This window comes from Phoenix dactylifera, chromosome 2 (genome assembly GCF_051530095.1).
Source record: "Phoenix dactylifera cultivar Ajwa chromosome 2, Ajwa_hap1_PhDact_Kaust_v1.1, whole genome shotgun sequence".
Taxonomy (NCBI): Eukaryota; Viridiplantae; Streptophyta; class Magnoliopsida; order Arecales; family Arecaceae; genus Phoenix; species Phoenix dactylifera.
This window is the reverse complement of record NC_143191.1, coordinates 28,500,937-28,524,366: the sequence shown is the minus strand read 5'-3', so window position 1 is coordinate 28,524,366 and position 23,430 is coordinate 28,500,937. Positions and strand designations below refer to the sequence as shown.

The 23,430-nt window shown below is 40.7% G+C and overlaps 2 pseudogenes; both read left to right on the top strand.

Annotated features, from left to right (window-relative positions):
- Positions 1-22,191, top strand: LOC148714651 (squamosa promoter-binding-like protein 14; annotated as a pseudogene).
- LOC120104670 (small nucleolar RNA R71) lies at positions 10,977-11,074 on the top strand (annotated as a pseudogene).
- Positions 22,192-23,430: the final 1,239 nt, after the last annotated feature.

The following is a 23,430-nucleotide window of genomic DNA, read 5'->3' as shown; positions in this document are numbered from 1 at the left end:
ATGGCTATTGGATGGATTCAGCAGACTTCTAGGGGGCTCGGCGACTACCATCCGTTGGTGAGAGACATCCGAGTCATAGTTTCCGATGGGCTGGTGCTTCAAGCGAAGCATGTGTTTAGAGAGGCCAATGGGGTTGCTGATTGGATAGCTTCTTTTGTTGCTAACCATTCTGGAGACGACCTATGGAAGGGAGAGGCGGAGTTGCCTATAGCTCTTCGTGATGTACTGCTTTTTGATTTTCTTGGTTGTATTCGTACACGTTATGTATGGGACTTCTGTTTCAGCACAAAAAAAAAGACTTCCATTTATTGCAATTCTGTCTCTTTGTACAGAACAAGGCATGTACACATGTTCAAGTAGCGAACTCACTCATTTCTTTGGCTAATTTTATACTAATCATTTTATACTCGAACCCTACCCGGCCTCAGACTGGACCCGAACTGGACCCAAATTTATTGGGTTGGGTCCGCATTATACATGAACCCGACCCGATCTGAATGACCTATTGGGTCAAAAATTGTAGCCATGGACCTAACCCGACCTGACTCGATCTTCAAATGGGTTGGGTCTAGGTCCAAAATTAGGACCTAAAATGAAACCGGGTTGGGTTGGGGTTACTTAAGACCTGACTCGACCTGACCCATTTGCACCCTTAAGTGGGTGTTGGTTTTTGAATTTGAGTAGAAATCAAGCATCCCTCCCATATGAACTCTATTTAAAGGGACCTTTTGTGTCTCCTTTTAGTATGGCATGAGAAAAGAGGGAGAAGGAACGAGTGAGAGTTGTCCTTCTGGGTGAGGAGTGAGAGAGAGCCTTTTTATGTAGCTCAATTTTTTAATTAAGTATTTTTTCTCTCTCCTTATTAGTTTTCTTCCAGCATCTCTTTTCTTTTTTTGTTTCGTATTTGTTCTAGATCTTAGGCTGGCACAGTCGTTTTACTCCACGTAGCATGCCATTCTACATGACATCAGAGCAAGGTTGGAGAGTGGTTGGACGGTTTACGGTTTCGATCAAATTTATTTGGAGTACAGTTTTTTGAGTGGCGACTGGATTGTTTGTGAGATACTGGGCTAAAGTCTGCAACCCCAGTCGAGGCTGCCGACTTCAGCCAAACACCCCTTTTGGAAGGGGTAGAGCAGGGGATCACAGACGCTATCCCCTCCATCTTCTTCGGGCGCAGAGATGCCGCGGGCATTCCGCGGCTGCACCGCGGCGTCTTGCGTCCACCCTGTGGCCACACGAGTGGCCGTTGATTTCGTCTCCGCTGCGATTCCCGCCATGGAGAGCCGTTGAAATGGGATGATAAAACCTCTCCTCTTTATGAGATCACCCGAGCCCTCCTCCGTCTCCTCCGTCTCCTCCTCTTCCTCTCCCTTCTTCTTCTCCTCCCTCTCCTCTTGCTTCCCAAGTGGTCGACGTGCCGCCCGACAAAGCACCACCACTGATTCCTATTTTCTTGATTTTCCCTGTTTCGAGATCTAGTTTTGCCATTGGAAACCCTACCGCCGTCGCCGATGCTAACTGTCGGACCGAGCCACCTGCGGCCGAGATCCGCCGCCTCCATCGACCGCCGGTAAGCCTCTTCTTCTTGCTATTCATTCTAGTGCCAAATAGCTTTGATTCTTCCCTTTGTTTTGGCCCCAAACCGAGACCACTTCGGTCTCTTTCTCGATGCCGACCACCGCAGCAGCCGCCGGCCGCCACTGCGACCGGCTGGCCGTCCACCGGGGGATGGCCTCTGCCACCTAGGCCGGCCACCCCGCCGGCTCTCTTCCTCCCTTGTCCCTTCTCCTGTCCGTGGGGGTTTGGGGAAGAAGAAGGCCCCATCGTGGGTCGAACTGGGCCAAGCTTGGGCCCTGTTCACTGTGGGCCCAACTTGGGCCTAGTTCAGTTGTGTTGGGCCTAGATGGGCTGTACCCATTGTGGGCTCAACTTTAGCCCAATTCAGCCTTGTTGGTCTTATTTGGGCCGTACCCTTTGTGGGCCCAGCTTGGGTCCAGTTCAGATCCGAAATCTGAAACTCAGTTCAGAGCTGAAGCCCGAAACCTAGTTCAGATCTGAAACCCGAAACTCGAAATCCGAAATCCGAATTTGTTTGGCCAATAAAATGGAGTTTTGCAGTTAAGCCCTTGACAGTATATTATTTCCTTCTGCAATCTAGGTTTGATCCCTCTAAGAAAGTTGTATTATATAAAGGTCCTCAACTATATTATTTAGTCCCTTCACTCAAGTTTTATTATAGAACAGTACCCCGTAATTAAATATTAGTCTATGCAATGAATTTTATTGCATAAATAATCTATTTACAGGCCAACTTTTGGGGCTCTATTGAGCCGGATTTATGCGGGCCCATTGGGCTGTGTCTGATGTGGGCCCTATCGGGCCATGCCCATTATGGGCCAACTCTGGGCCCTGTTGGACCGTGTCCAATAGTATTATTTTTGGTTTTGCTTAGCTCTAAAATTAACATAGAGATTAATTAAATTTAAACAGGTGAACCTGATCCGCTTATCTGAAGTAGGAGTTAAGCGAGAAGAGGTAAGTAACTTTATACTTGAAGTGTGATTTCCAAATTATTTGATAAATTGATTAAATTTTGATATATATTTTGTATTCAGTAAAATCGGTCAGGCATATTAAATTTTATTTAAAAATCATGTTATATGCTCTAAAATTTGTAAAATATGATTGGACAATTTATGAAATCTATTAATATATATATATATGCATTCTCAGCATGGCTATGACCTGTTCTGTTCTGGCCCCGCCAATGGGATTATACGTTGGACTTATCGACTTGTAATTTGTGAGAAACCGATTTCAGCACCGTGCCACCAGTGATTAGAATAGTGGTTTTTGGACAGTGTTGCCACCAGTGACTAACAATAGTAGTTTTTGGTTGATGCAAAAATAAAATTGTTCTCCCAAGTGCAGGAGAATCGCACAAGTAGTAAATTCTCGGGAGTCCGAGGTCGAATCCTCAGGAAACGAAATATATATAAGATTATTTAATAAAATTTTAGATTAATTAATTCAATAAATTTGTGGATTAAGATGATGTTTTGCAAATAGAAAATAATTCAGTAAACAGAGAATCGAAATTTAAATAGATTAAGATGGTGTAGGGATCTGGAATCCCCCTTGATGATATTATTTTCAACAATTAAATTCTGCGATTCTTGATTAAAGATCAATCAGATAGAATAGTTCTAATCATGGAGTATACAATTTGAAAACATGAATTCAAGATCTAAGTATTTATCGTGCCGATTATGTCTACGACAAATCAAACATCGAAACAATCCATGAATCAAGAAATATAAACCATAAAAGATCTATCTCATAAATAAGCATGCAAGAATCAAAAACATATTAGTAGATGTAAAGCAAAGAGATCAATGTTCAGAATTTACTTGAAAAAAAATAAGACATCAAAGGTTCCTCCATCACCCTTCACCTAAGGGATTAGCCGGCCATAAACATAAAAGAAACTCCCCTGTTCCTCTTCCTTCTTTTTTTCCTTTTTATTTTCGGAAACAGGGCATCCCCTGTTTCCTCTCTTTTTTTTTTCTTTCTCTTTTTGAATGGGGCTGAGGCTTTCCTCTGTTTTTCCGATGAATGAGAGCTCCCCTGTTTCTGAAAAGAGAGTCCCTTATACCTCTCGATGGACCCCCTGATCACACGGGATGCTCCTCTCGTGCTGGCTGCCGAGTATCCCGGACGCGGAGAGGCTGTGATTGCGGGATCTTTGGTAAGGGAGGAAGGCTGATCGCAGGAGGCAGCTGAGATCCTCTGTGAACGTGGAAGCTTGGTGCTTGAACACTTGGGATCGGTTGGAAGGCGCGTGGACTCGGAAGCGAGCTGATATTTCGAAAGATTGCGATCGCCATGGGATGCGGAAAGCTTCGCGGGAGATTTGGATCTTTGCTGGGATGGAAATGCTTGAGAACGGAAGAGCTGGGACGCGGACGCTGAGATCACGGACGCGTGGGAAGCTGGTAGAAGGGCCTTGGATGCGGCAATCTGAGATTTGGAAGGTGAATCATGGACGCCTGCGGGATCTGGGGCTCGGGTGATTGCGAATCTGGGAGAGGTGGAAGCATGGAACGATCCCAGTGTCTTGGATGCAGGAATCTGAGATCTGGAAGGTTCCGTGGACGGCTGGGAGGTGCGTGGACTGGAACTCCGGAGAAGCTGGATCGTTGCACGCAGACGCTGGGAGGTGCGTGGACGCGGACGGATGAAGTCGTAGACGGCTGCATCGCGGGAACTGGGGAAGGAGATCTGATCGCGGATTCCCAGAGCTGGATGGAGTTGATCACGCGTGGAGAGGAGGCTCACGGGATGTTGGGCTGCACGCGGATGCTGGAGGAACACGTGGGCCCCTTTGAAATGAGGAAAGAGGGGAAAGCGGGATGCTATGAATTCGGAAACTGGCTGCAGAATTAGATTCGGACGCACTGGATGCGGACATGGAAATGCTCGGGATGCATTGCGGATGGCTGAATCTGGGCTCTGTTCTATAGTTAGGAAGATGCATTCTTTTAAGATGAATTTATATAAAATAATGATAAAAATTATAATAAGTGCTAAGGATAAAATATTTAATCATGTAAATGTTAACACCTATTATTTATCATTATTTTGCTAGCATTAGGCTAAGTTAATGGGTACTTAGATCGCACTTTTGTGCTCTCATCACACCCCCCAACTAGCTTATTGCTAGTCTCTAGCAATTCAGAGTAAAAAATAATCATAAGAGTACAAAAAGTGTTGGTTGATCCTTTGATGTTTTATTAGAACTAATAAAATTAAGATAAATACTCACTTTCGTAGGAATCACGATTGCACTTAGCACGTGCAACAAGCCGTTAAACCCCTAGGTTACCCTAGTGGACGAGTGTTGTCTCGTGAGGGTTTTCAGGGATGTTACCCACAAACATCATGAATGATATGACATGACATGAGATCCTAATAAAAATGTGAAATAAATTCTAAGCTAATACACATGTAATTAATTGATATATATTTTCAAGCATGGCAACTGTCAAAGCAAGGAAATATAAAAGTTGAGTGTGCATCAAATCGCATGACTTTCTCAGAGTACTAATACCTCCACCACAACAGGGCACCGCCTGAGTTTTAGGTGCACTACTCAAGTTCACAAGTATTTTCTACAATTTGTTAGAACCTGATCCCTCAAATTTTCAGAATATCACATGTTGTCTAGATTTGTCAAGAATGGTTGGCATGTAAAGAAAGAGCTATCAATCCCAACTAAACAACTCGGGTACACAGAGGTCCAACACAATGGAGTCAAACCAGTCATTACCACATGTCACTAGGTTCAGCCAGACCAACTCATTCATGTTTATTGTTATTTCATTTATTATTATTATTATTATTATTTTTCAATACCCATGACGACTACAACTATCCAACCCCATTAGGCTCTAGTAAGGTCCATGTAGCGAGCTTTCAGTCAATGACCCCCGATCCAGTTGGCTCAAGACATTAGGTGAAACACCCCTTGGACTTAATTACTCGAACCAGACTACGCCACGAGGCCAGACTTGTCATCATAAGTATTTTTTTTTTAAATAATAATTATGCAAGAAAAGAGATGGTAGACTGAACCGTATAAATATTTTTATTATATATGTGACTGCATCGTGACTATAGGTCAACCAAGGTCAGATCATAAGGCACCTAAGTAATCTAGTCGGGATATTCAACCTCTATCTTTATGTGAAAACTAAATCATGAACCTTATGGTACGAACAAGGATACTCATACTTCTTTTACGGATAAAGCTAATAAAAATGCAGTTAATAAATATGAACTCCTGAGGCCTTCCTATTGTCATTAAGTACATGTGTGGGGATCTAATAATAGGTCTCTGATCAGTCATAGTATGTATGTGTTCCTTGCCTTAATAGTTGCACAAGCTTAATATGAAAATACACGTGCATTATTTTTTTTTTTTGATCAAAATATTTTCCTCCCTCCAACTTAAACATTGCATTGTCCTCAATGTAAAAAAAAATACAAGAAAACTATATATGAGAGACAATAGAGAAAATAATAGAGAGAAGAAGAATACCTTGAGCTGTTGATTTCCAGAAAAGAAGACCTACAAAATAAGAAGAAAACTAGAAATAAAAGAAAAAATTTAATTCTAACTAATATACACATACCTTGGCCGTCATGTTCAGTCATAAGAAGGCTCCTCCAAGGGAAAGGAGTCCTCTTCATCTGCAAAATTCTCAAGAAAAGGTTTTAATTTTTGTCCATTTACCTTAAAAATTTTGCCATCCTGTGGATTCTCAATTTCAACTGCCCCATGTGGAAAAACAGTTTTTACAATGAAAGGACCTGTCCATCTTGATCGTAACTTTCCAGAAAACAGATGTAAGCGAGAGTCATAACAAAGAACTTTTTGTGCAGGTTCAAAAGATTTTCTTAGAATTGATTTATCATGCCTAATTTTCATTCGTTCTTTACAAAGTCTAGCATTGTCATACGCATCCCGACGAATTTTATTCAACTCATTTAGTTGTAATTTTCTAGCTAAACCAGCATCTGACAATTCAAAGTTTAATTTTCTAATGGCCCAATACGATTTATGCTCTATTTCAACAGGTAGATGACATGCTTTTCCATAGACTAGCCGATACGGGGACATACCAATAATAGTTTTATAAGTAGTACGGTAAGCCCATAATGCGTCAGAAAGTTTTAAAGACCAACCTTTGCGTGATGGATTCACCGTTTTCTCTAAAATTCGTTTAATCTCCCGATTGGCTAACTCCACTTGGCCACTAGTCTGCGGGTGATAAGGGGTTGCAATTCTATGGGTGATACCGTACTTTCGTAACAGAATCTCAAAAGGCTTATTACAGAAATGTTTTTCCCCATCACTAATTATAACATTGGGTATCCCAAACCTAGAAAATATGTTTTCTTTAAGAAATTTTAAAACTGGTTTGTGGTCATTTGTTCGACACGACACAGCTTCTACCCATTTGGACACATACTCAACACCAACCAAAATATACTCATATCCAAAAGATGGTGGGAATGGGCCCATGAAATCGATGCCCCAAATGTCAAAAATTTCAATAACAGTAATGGGCTGAAGAGGCATCATTTGCCTACGAGTTAGACTTCCAACACGTTGACATGGGTCACATGTCCTACAGAACTCGTGGGCATCTTTAAATAGTGTAGGCCAATAAAAACCACATTGTAACACCTTAGCTGCTGTTTTCTTAGATGCAAAGTGTCCTCCGCAAGCACTGGCATGACAAAAAGAGAGTACACTTTGTATCTCATGATCCGGATTGCATCTTCTAAAGATTTGATCATTGCAATACTTGAACAAATAGGGGGCATCATAATAATAACTTCTTACTTCACGTAAGAAATTATTCTTATCATTCGATCCCCAATGCTCCGGCATCCGGTTCGTGACAAGAAAGTTTACAATATCAGCATACCATGGCATAGTAGAAAGTGCAAACAATTGCTCTTCAGGGAACGAGTCCTTGATGGGCAACTGTGGCACCGAATCATTAAAAACTGGCCGTGATAAATGGTCAGCAACTACATTTTCTACTCCCTTTTTATCTTTGATAGTGATGTCAAATTCTTGGAGTAGAAGTATCCATCGTATTAAGCGTGGTTTGGCATCTTTCTTATCCAATAAATATTTTAGCGCTGCATGATCTGTAAAGATAACAATAGGAGCACCAAGGATATAAGAGCGAAATTTGTCTAATGCAAATACTAATGCAAGCAATTCCTTCTCGGTGGTGGTGTAATTCATTTGAGCATCATTTAAGGTTTTGCTTGCATAGTAGATGACATATGGCTTATTATCCTTGCGTTGTCCTAGGACAGCTCCTATCGCATAGTCACTAGCATCGCACATGATCTCAAAAGGTAATGACCTATCAGGTGGTCGCACGATGGGTGCAGTGCTAAGCATAGCCTTCAATTTTTCGAATGCCTCTTGACATGTTTCAGTCCAATTGAACGGTGTATCAAGGGATAGGAGGTTACATAATGGTCGGGCTATGACACTAAAGTCCTTGATGAACCTCCTATAAAATCCTGCGTGACCCAAAAATGATCTAACATCTCTAAGTGTCTTGGGTGCATGTAGCTTGGCGATTAAATCAATCTTAGCTCTATCAACTTCCATGCCCTTCGATGAAACAATATGTCCTAGGACAATTCCCTTTGGCACCATGAAGTGGCATTTCTCCCAATTTAGTATCAGATTCTTTTCCATGCATCGAGCTAAGACTGCTTGTAAATGTAATAAACAATCATCAAAAGAATCGCCAAAAATAGAGAAATCATCCATAAACACTTCTAAAAATTTTTCGTTCATTTCTTCAAAAATGCTGAGCATACACCTTTGGAATGTTGCAGGTGCATTACACAACCCGAATGGCATCCGACGGAAAGCGAATGTGCCAAAAGGACAAGTGAAGGTAGTCTTCTCTTGATCTTCTGGTGAAATCTCGATTTGGTAGTACCCGGAATAGCCATCGAGAAAACAATAAAATTTGTGTCCTACAACTCTTTCCAAAACTTGGTCTAGGAAGGGTAGGGGAAAGTTATCTTTCCTAGTGACCAAATTCAATTTTCGGTAGTCAACACACATGCGCCAACTCGTCGGAACACGAGTTGGAACTAGTTCACCCTGATCATTTTTGACTACCGTCAGACCTGCTTTCTTGGGCACGACTTGAGTAGGACTCACCCACTTGCTATCGAAAATTGGGTAAATAATACTCACGTCAAGCAACTTGAGGACTTCTGCTTTAACCACATCTCTCATCGTAGGGTTCAACCTGCGTTGCATTTGCCTTGTGGTTTTGGCATTGTCCTCTAAATATATCCGGTGCGTGCAAATTAAAGGGCTAATCCCCTTCAAGTCGGCAATAGACCACCCTAAAGCTCCTTTATGATTCTTTAGAACACAAAGTAATTTTCTTTCTTGGGCATGATCCAGATCAGATGAGATGATTATAGGAAATGTGTCCTCGGGTCCAAGAAAGGCATACTTGAGTTCCTTCGGTAAAGGTTTCAACTCGAGCTTAGGTGTTTGTTCATGGGATGGTACTATCTTTGTTTTTCGAGGTGGCAACTGTTCAAATTCCTCTATTCTTGGTCTCCACCCATTGACCATCATGACATCCGAATTATCTAAAACAGGTGGGACCACATCATCAGCAGTACCTTCAGAACACCAATCTATCAAACCATTGTCGGCCGATTCAGTAAATATTTCTTTTAACAAATATTCTTCCGCAATGGTTTCAACCCATTCAACTTCTTTACTTTCTTCATGATCACTGGGTTGTTTACCTATACTAAAGACGTTCAGTTCCAAGGTCATATTGCCAAAAGAAAGCTTCATGACACCATTTCTACAATTGATCAATGCATTAGAAGTTGCAAGGAATGGACGTCCTAAGATGACCGGAATCTGAGATGGTGAATTGGAAGCCGGATGTGTGTCCAGTACGATAAAGTCAACAGGAAAATAGAACTTGTCTACTTGGACCAACACATCTTCGATAATCCCTCTAGGAACCTTCACTGACCTGTCAGCTAATTGTAAGGTGACAGTTGTTGGCTTCAACTCACCCAAACCGAGTTGCTCATATACCGTATATGGCAACAAGTTCACACTCGCTCCTAAATCTAGCAATGCTCGCTCAATCCTAAAATTGCCAATGATGCACGAGATAGTTGGGCAACCTGGATCCTTATATTTAGGAAGAATGTTATGCTGTAAAATTGCACACACATTTTCAGCCAGAAATGCCTTCTTCTTGACATTTAAACGACGCTTGACAGTGCACAAATCTTTTAAAAATTTTGCATAGGAAGGCACTTGTTTGATTGCATCAAGAAGAGGTACATTGATTTTTACTTGCTTAAAAAGCTCAAGAATTTCAGAGTTTGGTTCAAGCTTTTGCAAGGGCTTTAATCTTTGTGGAAATGGTGCAGGAAAAGGACATTTAATTTTTTCAGTTGATGTTGGTGCTTCGGTTTCTTCGGTATCTTTTTTTTTTGTCTTGGGAGGGTCGAAATCAGGTATGACTTGAGTTTGTTCTGGGATTGGTCGGTCAATAACCTTACCACTTCGCAAAGTTATTATACTCTTTGCTTGTTCTTTATGCAAAGTTGATGATGATGCATTGCTACCGCCATAGACTTGAGGATTAGGTTGTGGGTGAGCTGGTAGCTTATCTTTCTCTTGAGCACTTAAAGCAGTGGTCAGCGTTGTCAGTTGATTTCTTAATTCATCATTGATTTTAGCTTGACCTTGCATGAAAGATTGCAAAGTTTCTTCGAGACTGGATTTTTGAGAGGGTGCGTGTGCATAATGAGGTTGCGGAGGTGGAGGAGTTGGGTTATATACTTGTTGAGGTTGGTCATTCCTCCACCTGAAATTTGGATGGTTCTTCCATCCAGAGTTGTAAGTACCCGAAAAAGGATTATTGAAAGATTTTTGATAGGTATTCATAACATTGGCCTGATCGTGCAAGACTTCCTTGAATGCGGGTATTGTGGGGCAATCAGTGGTGAGATGGCCAGGCATCTCGCAAATCCTACAACACTCGCTGTTATGTTCTACGGTCTTGACGGGTTCAATCCTTCTAAGTTCAATTTCCTCTACCTTCCTAGTAAGGGCTGCCATTTTAGCCTGAATATCATCCTGAGTATTAAGGTTGTAAAGGCCCCCGTGTGGAATGCTAGTAGGCTTAGGCAAAGGTTTATTCACTCTATCCCCTATATCCCATAATTGTGCAGTCTCTGCGAGAGAGTCTAAATAGTCCCATGCCTCATCGGGTTGCTTTTCCAAAAATAGACCATTGCACATAGTCTCTATAAATTGTTTTAACTGTGGAGACAACCCTTCGTAAAAGAAACTAATGGTTCTCCATGTTGCAAACCCATGATGAGGACAAGAGAGAAGCAAATCTTTAAATCTCTCCCAGCATTCATAAAATGTTTCATGGTCTTTTTGTTGGAAATTACTAATGTGCCTTTTCAAAAAGTTAGTCCTTTGTGCGGGAAAGAATTTTTTCAAGAATTCTCTTTGCATGTCATGCCATGTTCCTAGCGATCTAGGTCTCAAGGAGTTCAGCCATGTTTTGGCATTGTCCTTTAAGAAAAAAGGAAACAAGGTCAATTTAAGGACGTCTTCCGATACATTTGGCACTCTAAATGTGATACTAATTTTCTCAAAATCCTTAAGATGAAGATAAGGGTTCTCGGATTCCATCCCATGATACTTGGGCAGCAATTGAATTACTCCTGGTTTGATTTCAAAGTGTCCTACATGTTTAGGAATAATCATGCATGAAGGTTGACTAGTCCTAGTGGGGTGTAAGTATTGTCGAAGTGTCATAACTGGGGGTCTACCTTCATCACCATGGTGACTTCCTACATCATCAGCCATCTCACCAGATCTGAGATTTTGCGTAAGATTTTCAATATTATGATCTAAGGAATTGTCAAATGTTTGTCGATTCAGGCGCCCAGTGTTGTCCCTATTCCAACCTAGCATACAAAATTTTAGAGTTTATTTATTTGTTTGTTTGTTTTTTTTTCAATGATTACCCTTGATCTTTTCTTAAAGTTCTTATCAATTTTCAATTAGCAACAAGGGTTAAAGAGATATGATAATAATAAAATTCTGGTTCTAAAAAAAAATTAAACACAGAAAATTCAAAACAGATAGCAGCAAGGTTTCAGATTAATTTAATGGTCGTAACAATCCCAGAATATCAATCAGACCGTTCAGATGAAAGAAACTTGTGTCCTACACTAGTCGACAAAATTTGCGTCCAATCAGACGGTGACTTACTCCGATATCAGAGTTTGATGCAGACTGTGCAGGAAATAAAAACAGTAGAAATTTTTTTTGTCAGTTTTAGTTTTACTATAATGTTCAATCTAACTGATAGGGTACTAATTAAATCTAAAATTATACTAATAACTAAGCCGTTCCCCGGCAACGGCGCCAAAAACTTGATGCAAAAATAAAATTGTTCTTCCAAGTGCAGGAGAATCACACAAGTAGTAAATTCTCGGGAGTCCGAGGTCGAATCCTCAGAGAACGAAATATATATAAGATTATTTAATAAAATTTTAGATTAATTAATTCAATAAATTTGTGGATTAAGATGATGTTTTGCAAATAGAAAATAATTCAGTAAACAGAGAATCGAAATTTAAATAGCTTAAGATGGTGTAGGAATCTGGAACCCCCCTTGATGATATTATTTTCAACAATTAAATTCTGCGATTCTTGATTAAAGATCAATCAGATAGAATAGTTCTAATCATGGAGTATACAATTTGAAAACATGAATTCAAGATCTAAGTATTTATCGTGCCGATTACGTCTACGACAAATCAAACATCGAAACAATCCATGAATCAAGAAATATAAACCATAAAAGATCTATCCCATAAATAAGCATGCAAGAATCAAAAACATATTAGTAGATGTAAAGCAAAGAGATCAATGTTCAGAATTTACTTGAAAAAAAATAAGACATCAAAGGTTCCTCCATCACCCTTCACCTAAGGGATTAGCCGGCCATAAGCATAAAAGAAACTCCCCTGTTCCTCTACCTTCTTTTTTTCCTTTTTATTTTCGAAAACAGGGCATCCCCTGTTTCCTCTCTTTTTTTTTTCTTTCTCTTTTTGAATGGGGCTGAGGCTTTCCTCTGTTTTTTCGATGAATGAGAGCTCCCCTGTTTCCGAAAAGAGAGTCCCTTATACCTCTCGATGGACCCCCTGATCACACGGGATGCTCCTCTCGTGCTGGCTGCCGAGTATCCCGGACGCGGAGAGGCTGTGATTGCGGGATCTTTGGTAAGGGAGGAAGGCTGATCGCAGGAGGCAGCTGAGATCCTCTGTGAACGTGGAAGCTTGGGGCTTGAACACTTGGGATCGGTTGGAAGGCGCGTGGACTCGGAAGCGAGCTGATATTCCGAAAGATTGCGATCGCCATGGGATGCGGAAAGCTTTGCGGGAGATTTGGATCTTTGCTGGGATGGAAATGCTTGAGAACGGAAGAGCTGGGACGCGGACGCTGAGATCACGGACGCGTGGGAAGCTGGTAGAAGGGCCTTGGATGCGGCAATCTGAGATTTGGAAGGTGAATCACGGACGCCTGTGGGATCTGGGGCTCGGGTGATTGCGAATCCGAGAGAGGTGGAAGCATGGAACGATCCCAGTGCCTTGGATGCGGGAATCTGAGATCTGGAAGGTTCCGTGGACGGCTGGGAGGTGCGTGGACTGGAACTCCGGAGAAGCTGGATCGTTGCACGCGGACGCTGGGAGGTGCGTGGACGTGGACGGATGAAGTCGTAGACGGCTGCATCGCGGGAACTGGGGAAGGAGATCTGATCGCGGATTCCCAGAGCTGGATGGAGCTGATCGCGCGTGGAGAGGAGGCTCACGGGATGTTGGGCTGCACGCGGATGCTGGAGGAACACGTGGACCCCTTTGAAATGAGGAAAGAGGGGAAAGCGGGATGCTATGAATTCGGAAACTGGCTGCAGAATTAGATTCGGACGCACTGGATGCGGACGTGGAAATGCTCGGGATGCATTGCGGATGGCTGAATCTGGGCTCTGTTCTGCAGTTAGGAAGATGCATTCTTTTAAGATGAATTTATATAAAATAATGATAAAAATTATAATAAGTGCTAAGGATAAAATATTTAATCATGTAAATGTTAATACCTATTATTTATCATTATTTTGCTAGCATTAGGCTAAGTTAATGGGTACTTAGATCGCACTTTTGTGCTCTCATCATGGGTACTTTGTGCAACCCATGCCATTGGGTTACGTGGCCGTAGCCTATTATGTTGAGATTCTGGTATGAGAGTTTTTTTGTAAAAATGATAATAAGTTTTCGATGTTATTTGTGATTTATTACCCAGTCATTATTTTGTATTTTGATCTGATATGCTTTGACCCCACTCTGGGGTATTTTGTTGCTTACTGGGCTAGTGTAGCTCATTATTTTATTTTCTCTATTTTAGATCCAGAGACTTGATCATATGGGATTGGAGAGTGTGCTAGATTTTTGGATTATTCCATCAGTTATTAGCATTTTAGATTAGCTTGGACATTTGAATTATGTTGTCATTTGCTATTTTGAATCTTTGTAAGACTACTTTGAATAACTTAATTATTTATATCAATTTTAAGTATTTGTATTCACTTTGATATGATCTGCTACCTTACACGCCTATGCGGCCCGTCGTGCAGGCGTGCGGCGTTTGCCGCGCTCCGGGCGTGACAGATTTGGTGGTATTAGAGCTTAGGTTTCAGATTCCTAGAGATTGTGTTTGAAATAGTCAGATGGAGCTTAAGTTTTAGGATCTTTAGGATTCGTCGGAAAGTTTGAGAGATGGGTAGACATTAGGCCATTAGACGAAGGTATTTATTTGCTTTTTCTATTGATAAATTTATGTTATTTTATTAGAATTTTGAAATGCTAAAATTAGAATGCAACCTAATTATGGTCATAACTGAAGTGTGAATAAGCTATTATGAGAGTTTTCTTGGTAGAGCAATTTGTATTTCAAGTTATGATTAATTTGATTTTGACTAAATTAAGTGAAGGAATATTAATCATGGGATATTATCGTGCAATGTAATTATTTTGGAAGTTTAACTTGATATCAGACACTTTGGATATTGCTTCTAGTTGAAGTTAATTATTTTGGTATTAAATTAAGGTTCATTTATAAAAAGATGTTTAAAGCTTGGACTAGAAAATATTCATTGAAATCTGTATGTGGATCATGCATGGAACTCGTATATGGAAGAAAAATATACTTGGGGATGAGACTTAAGAATTTTTATTTGGTTTTACTTGAGACTTGAAACAATTAAGATTGATATTTTGATGGAAAGTCAATTAGTAAATCTTGAGAATATTGGTGGATTAAAATGTTTTTGGGTTGGTCGAAAATAGGACTTGTTTGATTTGGAAAAGTTCTTGATGCTCTTCCTTGTTAAAAAAAAAAATCATTGGAAAGTATAGTATTTTTAGTTTTGATCGATATGGATATCATTGTGTTATTAGTAGATTCTCTAAGTCTAGTAGATTTACAAGATCCCGAAATGTTTGCAGTATTGCAAATAAAAATATTTTACTTATTTGAGGAATTGATCTCAATGTAAAATCATAGAGCTTATGTCTTGGTGGAATTTCTTGTAAATCTTTGAAATAGATTATTAGATTCTTGTGAGTTAAATATTTATAAATCAAGGCCATGAGTTGATTATGGATTTTGTATCACCATATGAGAAATGCAAGTGGGATTTCATGAGAGGCCCAAATAAGTTTAACCTAAAAGAAAAGATTCGGGATGATTGAGTAAGCTCCTAAGTAAGTTAATCTAGAATCTTTTAATTATCGAAGCTTAGAATAAATATCAACTTGTATAATGGAATTGTCAAGGGAAACTAGAATTGGCTTAGTTCAAATTTGGATCTAGAATATGATTACTTGATCTTATGATGGTACAAATACGGCAACTATCTCAAGGGTTAATCATGCCCTAGTGTACTTGGGAAGCAAGGATAAAATTTTGCTTGGATATTATAAAAAAAAAAGTTGATGATCTAGGATCATTAAGAAATTTTGGGGAATATTGATCAGAGTTGCGCAGTGAAAGTATGATGGACTGAGTCAATTTAAACTGGTCAAAAATATTAATTGTGTTTTGGTAACATGTTATGATGAAAGACTATGTTGTTCAATAATGAAAGATTTTGTTAATAAGGGAAGGTGAATACTATTGATTCCCAGGTCAATCGTGATATGATTATGTTATCTTCTGGATAGACTTTGCTATTTTTGGGTATGCTAAGAAAAATTTGAGTATATCATGATCAGGATTGGTTGATTATTGATTAAATACAGTCTCATTTGTTAAGTATCTAAATAAACCATGCATTATTTGCTCCCATGTTATGATTAATAAGTTTAAGTTAAAAGCTTTGTAGCATATTGAATCATGGTATCAATACTTTGTCTTCTCAAACTTGCTCTTGTGATTTGATGCAAATTATTTTTGAGATAGACCGTTGCTATCTAATGATCATCAGTACATGTTTATTTTGTGAATTATATTTTTAGCCATATAATGATTTGACTCTAAGGTTGGTCATTATCCTTTGAGCGATCAGCACACTACCATGATAAATGTATCAAATCTATTTCATTTCAAGTTCTAACCCAAACACAACTAATTTTAATCAATCCTATTGTGAATCGATCTTGATCCGATCTCCAGTGAACATGCATCAAGATGATAATTTCAATCTGAGATTTTAGTTAGTCACATATGAAATTTTTGATAATTGATCTAAAGCTATCTATCACACTAATTTTGATCGAGGAGAATGAGATATTGGATTTATATTATTCAATGGGTTGAGCATTTCAAAATTTGAAAAGCCTAGATCTCTTAAATTTCGAGGACGAAATTTTCTTAAGGGGGAGAGAACGTGAGATACTGGGCTGAAGCCGGCAACCCCAGCCGACTTCAGCTCAACACCCCTTTTGGAAAGGGCAGAGCAGGGGATTGCAGATGCGATCCCCTCCATCTTCTTCGGGCGCAGAGATGCCGCGGGCATTCCACGGCTGCACTGCAGCCGTCCCACGTCCACCCCGCGGCCACACGAGCGGCGGCTAATTTCGCCTCTGCCATGATTCGCGCCATGGAGAGCCGTTGAAATGGGATGATAAAACCCCCATTTTCTCCTCTTTATGAGATCACCCGAGCCCTCCTCCCTCTCCTCCGTCTCCTCCTCTTCCTCTCCCTTCTTCTTCTCCTCCCTCTCCTCTTGCTTCTCAAGTGGCCGGCATGCCGCCCAACCAAGCACCACCACTGATTCCTATTTTCTTGATTTCCCCTGTTTCGAGATCTAGTTTTGCCATTGGAAACCCCACCGCCGTCGTCGATACTAACTGCCGGACCGAGCCACCTGCGGCCGAGATCCGCCGCCTTCGTCGACCGCCGGTAAGCATCTTCTTCTTGCTATTCATTCTAGTGCCAAATAGCTTTGATTTTTCCCTTTGTTTTGGCCCCAAACCGAGACCACTTCGGTCTCTTTCTCGATGACGACCACCGCAGCAGCCGCCGGCCGCCACTATGACCGGCTGGCCGTCCACTGGGGGATGGCCTCTGCCACCTAGGCCAGCCACCCCGCTGGCTCTCTTCCTCCCCTGTCCCTTCTCCTGTCTATGGGGATTTGGGGAAGAAGAAGGCCCCATCGTGGGCCGAACTGGGCCAAGCTTGGGCCCTGTTCACTGTGGGCCCAACTTGGGCCCAATTCGGTTGTATTGGGCCCAAATGTGCCATACCCATTGCGGGCCCAACTTTGGCCCAATTCAGCCTTGTTGTTCCTATTTGGGCTACCTTTTGTGAGCCCAACTTGGGCCCAGTTCAGACCTAAAACCCGAAACTCGAAATCCAGTTTAGATCTGAAATCTGAAATCGAAATCCGAAACCCGAATTCTTTTGGCCAATAAAATGGGGTTTTGCAGTTAAGCACTTGACAGTATATTATTTCCTTCTGCAATATAGGTTGATCCCTCTAAGAAAGTTGTATTACATAAAGGTCCTCAACTTATTATTTAGTCCATTCACTCAAGTTTTATGATAGAATAATACCCCGTAATTAAGTATTAGTCCCTGCAATGAATTTTATTGCATAAATGATCCTTTTAGAGGCCAACTTTGGGGGCCCTATTGGGCTGAGTTTATGCAGGCCCATTGGGCTTTGTCCGATGTTGGCCCTATCGGGCCATGCCCATTATGGGCCAACTCTGGGCCCTGTTGGACCGTGTTTAATAGTATTATTTTTGATTTTGCTTAGCTCTAAAATTAACACAGAGATTAATTAAATTTAAACAGGTGAACCTGATCCGTTTATCTGAAGTAGGAGTTAAGCGAGAAGAGGTAAGTAACTTAATACTTGAAGTATGATTTCCAAATTATTTGATAAATTGATTAATTTTTGACATATATTTTATATTCAATAAAATGGGTCAGGCATGTTAAATTTTATTTAAAAATCATGTTATATGCTCTGAAATCCGTAAAATATGATTGGACAATTTATGAAATCTATTTTTATATATATGCATTCTCAGCATGGCTATGACCTGTTCTGCTCTGGCCCCGCCAATGGGGATTATACGTTGGACCCGTCGACTTGTAATTTGTGAGGAACCGGTTTTGACACCGTGCCATCGGTGATTAGAATAGTGGTTTTTGGACACCGTTGCCACTGGTGACTGACAATAGCGGTTTTTGGTACTTTGTGCAACCCATGCCACTGAGTTACGTAGCCGTAGCCTATTATGTTGAGATTCTGGTATCAGAGTTTTTTTTGTAAAAATGATAATAAGTTTTCGATGTTATTTATGATTTATTATCCAGTCATTATTTCATATTTTGATCTGATATGCTCTGACCCCACTCTGGGGTATTTTGTTGCTTACTGGGCTAGTGTAGCTCATTATTTTATTTTCTCTATTTTTCGGATCCAGAGACTTGATCGCATGGAATTGGAGAGTGTGCTAGATTTTTTGATTATTCCTTCAATTATTAGCATTTTAGATTAGTTTGGACATTTGAATTATGTTGTCATTTGTTATTTTGAATCTTTGTAAGACTGCTTTAAATAACTTAATTATTTATGCCAATTTTAAGTATTTGTATTCGTTTTGATATGATCTACTGCCATGCACGCCTGTGCGGCCTGTCGGGGCGTGACAATGTTGGTGGTTCGTATGTTCATAGCTCAGTGTGGTTGAAGCGCTTCAAGTAATTGACTGAGCGGTGGTGCAAGTATGTGGACTCTTATTTTAGTTATTCAAAAAGTGAATCATTATGGCTGTTGCTACTACCTTTTCTCTCAATGGATTCAACATACCTAACCTCACCAACATTAATATTGTCGTTTTTGGTACTATGAAGAAAATAAGCTTGACATAATATAAATGAGTATGTCGGGATGGGAGTGCAGTAAAACTATTGAAGATAAGAGTTTTGAATAAGAGTTGTAGGAGTTGAATTAATTGAGGACAATGTAACAGGAGAACTGACTTTGATGGTATGGGACAATAAAAATCTAAGAAATACCAAATCTATGTTAAAAGATTTAGAAAGAGGAGGAAAGAACCAAAGCCAACATGGATGGGATCGTGAGAAACCCTAGGAGTCGTTATGCATGCGGCCTAAAGGAGTCCAACTTTAAACATATTATTAATTTAGCAAACTTTTAGTTTCATTAGGTAAATGTATGTTTTGCTCAAGGTTTTTATTCTATATATGAGCATGTAATGGGAGATACCCATTCGCTTCAGATTCAAATAAAACTTCAGGGTCTCTCCATTTTTTCTCCATGGTGAAGCCTCCAGGTCTTAGTCACCTAGAATGTGATGACTGTTCCATATGTCTCGGTGACAACTATGGTAGAAACCTTGTTTATTGATTCATAGGCATTTATTGGCGGTGATTACTTCTCCATCATGTATCTTCTCTTTTGGTTTTTATTCTTTTCATTATTTTCTAATAAAAAAACCTTAAAAACCATTCTATCAAAACCTGGATTCCTAATCTTATTCCTAACCCTGTTATTTCAATAAGTCCCCATGATTTATTTTTTACTTTGTTTTTTAATTTAATAACCAATTACTGATCTGCCTGAAAATTCCAGCAACCTGTGACTTTGATCCCTACTATAAACTTGGATTAATCCCTATGATAAAATCATCAACAAAATTCATGGCACAGGTTGTAAAATCAGCCTTTTGGAACCTATCCTGCTATGATTTTGTTCAACAAACTTTGATATCTCCATTACAAGTGGAAATCTCTCTGGTTACCTGCATTGGTCATACCCAAGTTTCTATGAAGCATTAGTATGTTTTGTTATAATACAAGGTGTTCCTAGTTACCATTAATTTTCACTTAATTGTTAGTAGGTTGGGGTTCGATCAATCCTTAGTTGTGAAAACTTTTTTCAAAAGGATAGTGAAGTCAAAAAGATGATGATCTGCATGACATCTTTAACTTGAGCAATGGAAGCTCTTCCGATGATTGTGTCAATTTGACATTGTAGACCATTGACCGAGTCTTTGCCGGTGAAAGTCCTGCAAACAACAAACATTAATTTGAAATCAACAATTGTTCTGCTGTGTTGCCTCTTCCTACTCTAATGGGTAGGAAGTTTTTTTTTCTTTTTGCTAGGGCTGATGGTTCATATCTGATGACTACGAATATATTTAATAAAATTAAAAAATAAAATATCTCGAAATGCGAGGGTAGGAAGCTCCTTTGGCTATAACCGGTGTTATATTCTCTGCAATGATTGCCCACATATTCAATTTGTTTCATTTATTTCATTTCGCTGTGTCACATCTATCGCATCGCTTTGTCCAGCAGTAGTTTCAAATAAGCAATATTTCATTCACAACTTCCATGATTACTTAAGATCTTGAATAACACATGCATAGATTCCACCAATCATCAGAAATAGCTTCCTTATGGACTTCAGCCATCCCCGGCTTCCAAGTACTGTAAGAGATATCTGGCCGACCGTGAGGGCTAGCGATCGGGTGACTTGTAACCGGCGGCAGGGTGGTTTAGATCCTCCAACTAGTGCAGTTATGGTGCAGGGGCCGCATCATTACCTGCAGAATCCTGCAGGGGGGAGCCTCTTCTCGACACCAGAGGTTTCCGTCGGGTGAATGTCTTTCGGGAGTCTCTGACTCCAGCTGTGCTCTCTCTCTTCGGTCAACTCAGCCATGGGGAAGTAACACTACCAGAAACTGAGCTCCGACAATCCCAGGAAGCTGCAGCTTTGATGGCGTCCCAACAGCTCAGTCTGTTGCTGCAAACGATTACATTAGTCCATGGGATCTCAGAGTCATGGAGGCAGTAGCAGCTCACATGAAATGCAGCATGAGATGGGACTGGGACTGGTCACGGAGGCTGGTAGCAGTCAGTTTTCAGGTGAACTTGAATTAGCTCTGCAGGGAAATGGGCAATGCGTGGACCATGGCTCAGATAAGACATACGATCATTCATGTCACGTGATGCCACTGTGGTGGGGTGCGTCGGTCGGCCACACCCACACCACTAGGGTTCTTTTGCTCCTTGGCGTCCGCTCTTGAATTTGGTAGTACCGCCTCGACCGAGAGTAGGCAACGCTGAGTTGATTTGGATGTTCAGCACACTTAGACTCCTTTTGATACAAGCCCAAGAATACTGGCTGCAGCTTATCTTGAAAATGGCACAAGAAGGAGGTTGGCTCCAGGGGCGGCTCAATACATTCTGGGGCCTAAGGCGAATCCAATGAACGAGGCCTCTTTTTTTTAATAATAATTTTTTAATAAATATAAAATACTTAAAAAATATATAAAAATAGATAGCTATCAAGTACACTATTTCAACAAAGATACATGAATCTAACAAAGATAGACAAGAAGCCTTTTCAATTTAATATTATTCTTGAATGGAAGCACATAAAAGTAATTACTCTAAATGATGGGCCATGAAACTGATTAAATAACCGAGATAATGCTTGGCAATACTGTTTACCATGTCAAGCAAGAGCCGAATAGGAAAAGGTCATCCCATGGCACTTCATGGTCAAGGTAAATAAAAGAATTTGTCCATAAAGAAACCTCTCTATAAAAGAAAGTAGGGTCATTATGGAAAATTCACTCCATCTAATTAATAAAAGTCCCATCCCACCATCTCCCCTTCAAGTGAGTACCCAAGCGGCAACTGCAACATCACAGCACAGCAGCCATTCAACCCCCTCCCTCCTTTTCTCTCTCTACCACCCAAGAGGGGAGAAGAAACCGAGAGGAGAAAACTAAAAGAATCTCCACCCTCCAAGAAGTCCATCTCCAATCCCCCTATCTTTCTTCCCGATGGCCCAGCTGGATCAGGAGTAATGTGAGGGAAGGAAAACCAAGACCAAAACCAAAAAAGAGAAGGGATGAAAGATAAGAGTTGCTTCAGGCGTCTATCAAGCCAACCAAATCCCTCCTCTCTCTCTCTCTCTCCCCCCCCCACCCAAAACAAAACTACTGTCCCCAACTTTCCAAATTGCCCCTCTGCAGGGCGCAGGCCAGGAAACTCTCCACCTCCCTTCCATCAAGGGGGAAGACTCGTAGCCAGCTCCAGATCCCGTTTTATATGGAGCCTTTGCTTCCTTTTGGTCGGCCTCCTGGGGGCCTTCCATTGGCCCGGGGCGGTCGCCTAGGGCTCGGGCCGGCCTTGGTTGGCTCCTTTATCGGAATCCTTGAACAATCAAGGGGATTACTAGCTGCAGCTTATCCCTTTGGTCGGCCAAGTTGAATCAACACTCACAAGATGCGTATAGAGAGGAAAGCTTGCTGATGTGATTCCAAAAGAGAAACACAAAGATAATCTAAGGAGGGTTGATTTACCCAATCTTAGCCCAAGCCGAAAGCTGAATACAAAAGGCATAATGCCTTTCCAAGCCTTTCGGCCGACTCACACTCTTGGTGGAAAAAACAATACTTCAAAGAGATGATAGACTCTTCCTAACCTAGGCCTTACATAGGCCTTTACAAGGACTTATGCAATATTTGAAAGCAATCAAATTGAATTTGAAATTAAAATGCAAAGGAAAAGCGGAGGGCGACATGTGGCGTGCGTGGTTGCTTGGATGGAGTTATCGAGGGCAATTCTTGGGCTTGATTGCTGCTGCTGTTATTTAGTTGCAGAATTTTGAATTCAAATTTTGAAATTAAATTCAAATGCTTGCTAGTTGGTGCATGGGTTGTTGCAGCTTGATCCTTGGCTACGGTTTTGTTAGCTGCAGTTATTAAGTTGCGGAATTTGAATTCAAATTCAGAATTTGAATTTGAATATTTGCTGGTTGGCCCATGAGCTGTTGCTTGTTGACCGAGTTGAATGCAGTTTAATTCTTGGCGACGGTTTGTTGGCTGCAATTATTAAGTTGCATAATTTGAATTCAAATTCTAAATTTGAATTAATTTGAATTCAAATTCTAAATTTGAATTAATTTGAATTCAAATTCAAACGATTGCTGCTGGATTTGATCATCCACGTTGGAGCAGCGTAATCCTTGGCTTTAATTGCAGCGGTGCTTGGTGGCTGCAGAATTCGAATTCAAATTTAAATTTAGGCGGTTGGGGGCTGAATGCATTGTGTTAGCAGTCCAACGGAATGATGGACGTGATTGGCGGGTGCGTGGGCACACACGGACGACGTGCGCTGTAGATGCGTGCGAGCGTGTGAGCGTACAGACTGGCCTATCGGTGCAGGCGGGCATGTTGGGGCTGCACTCG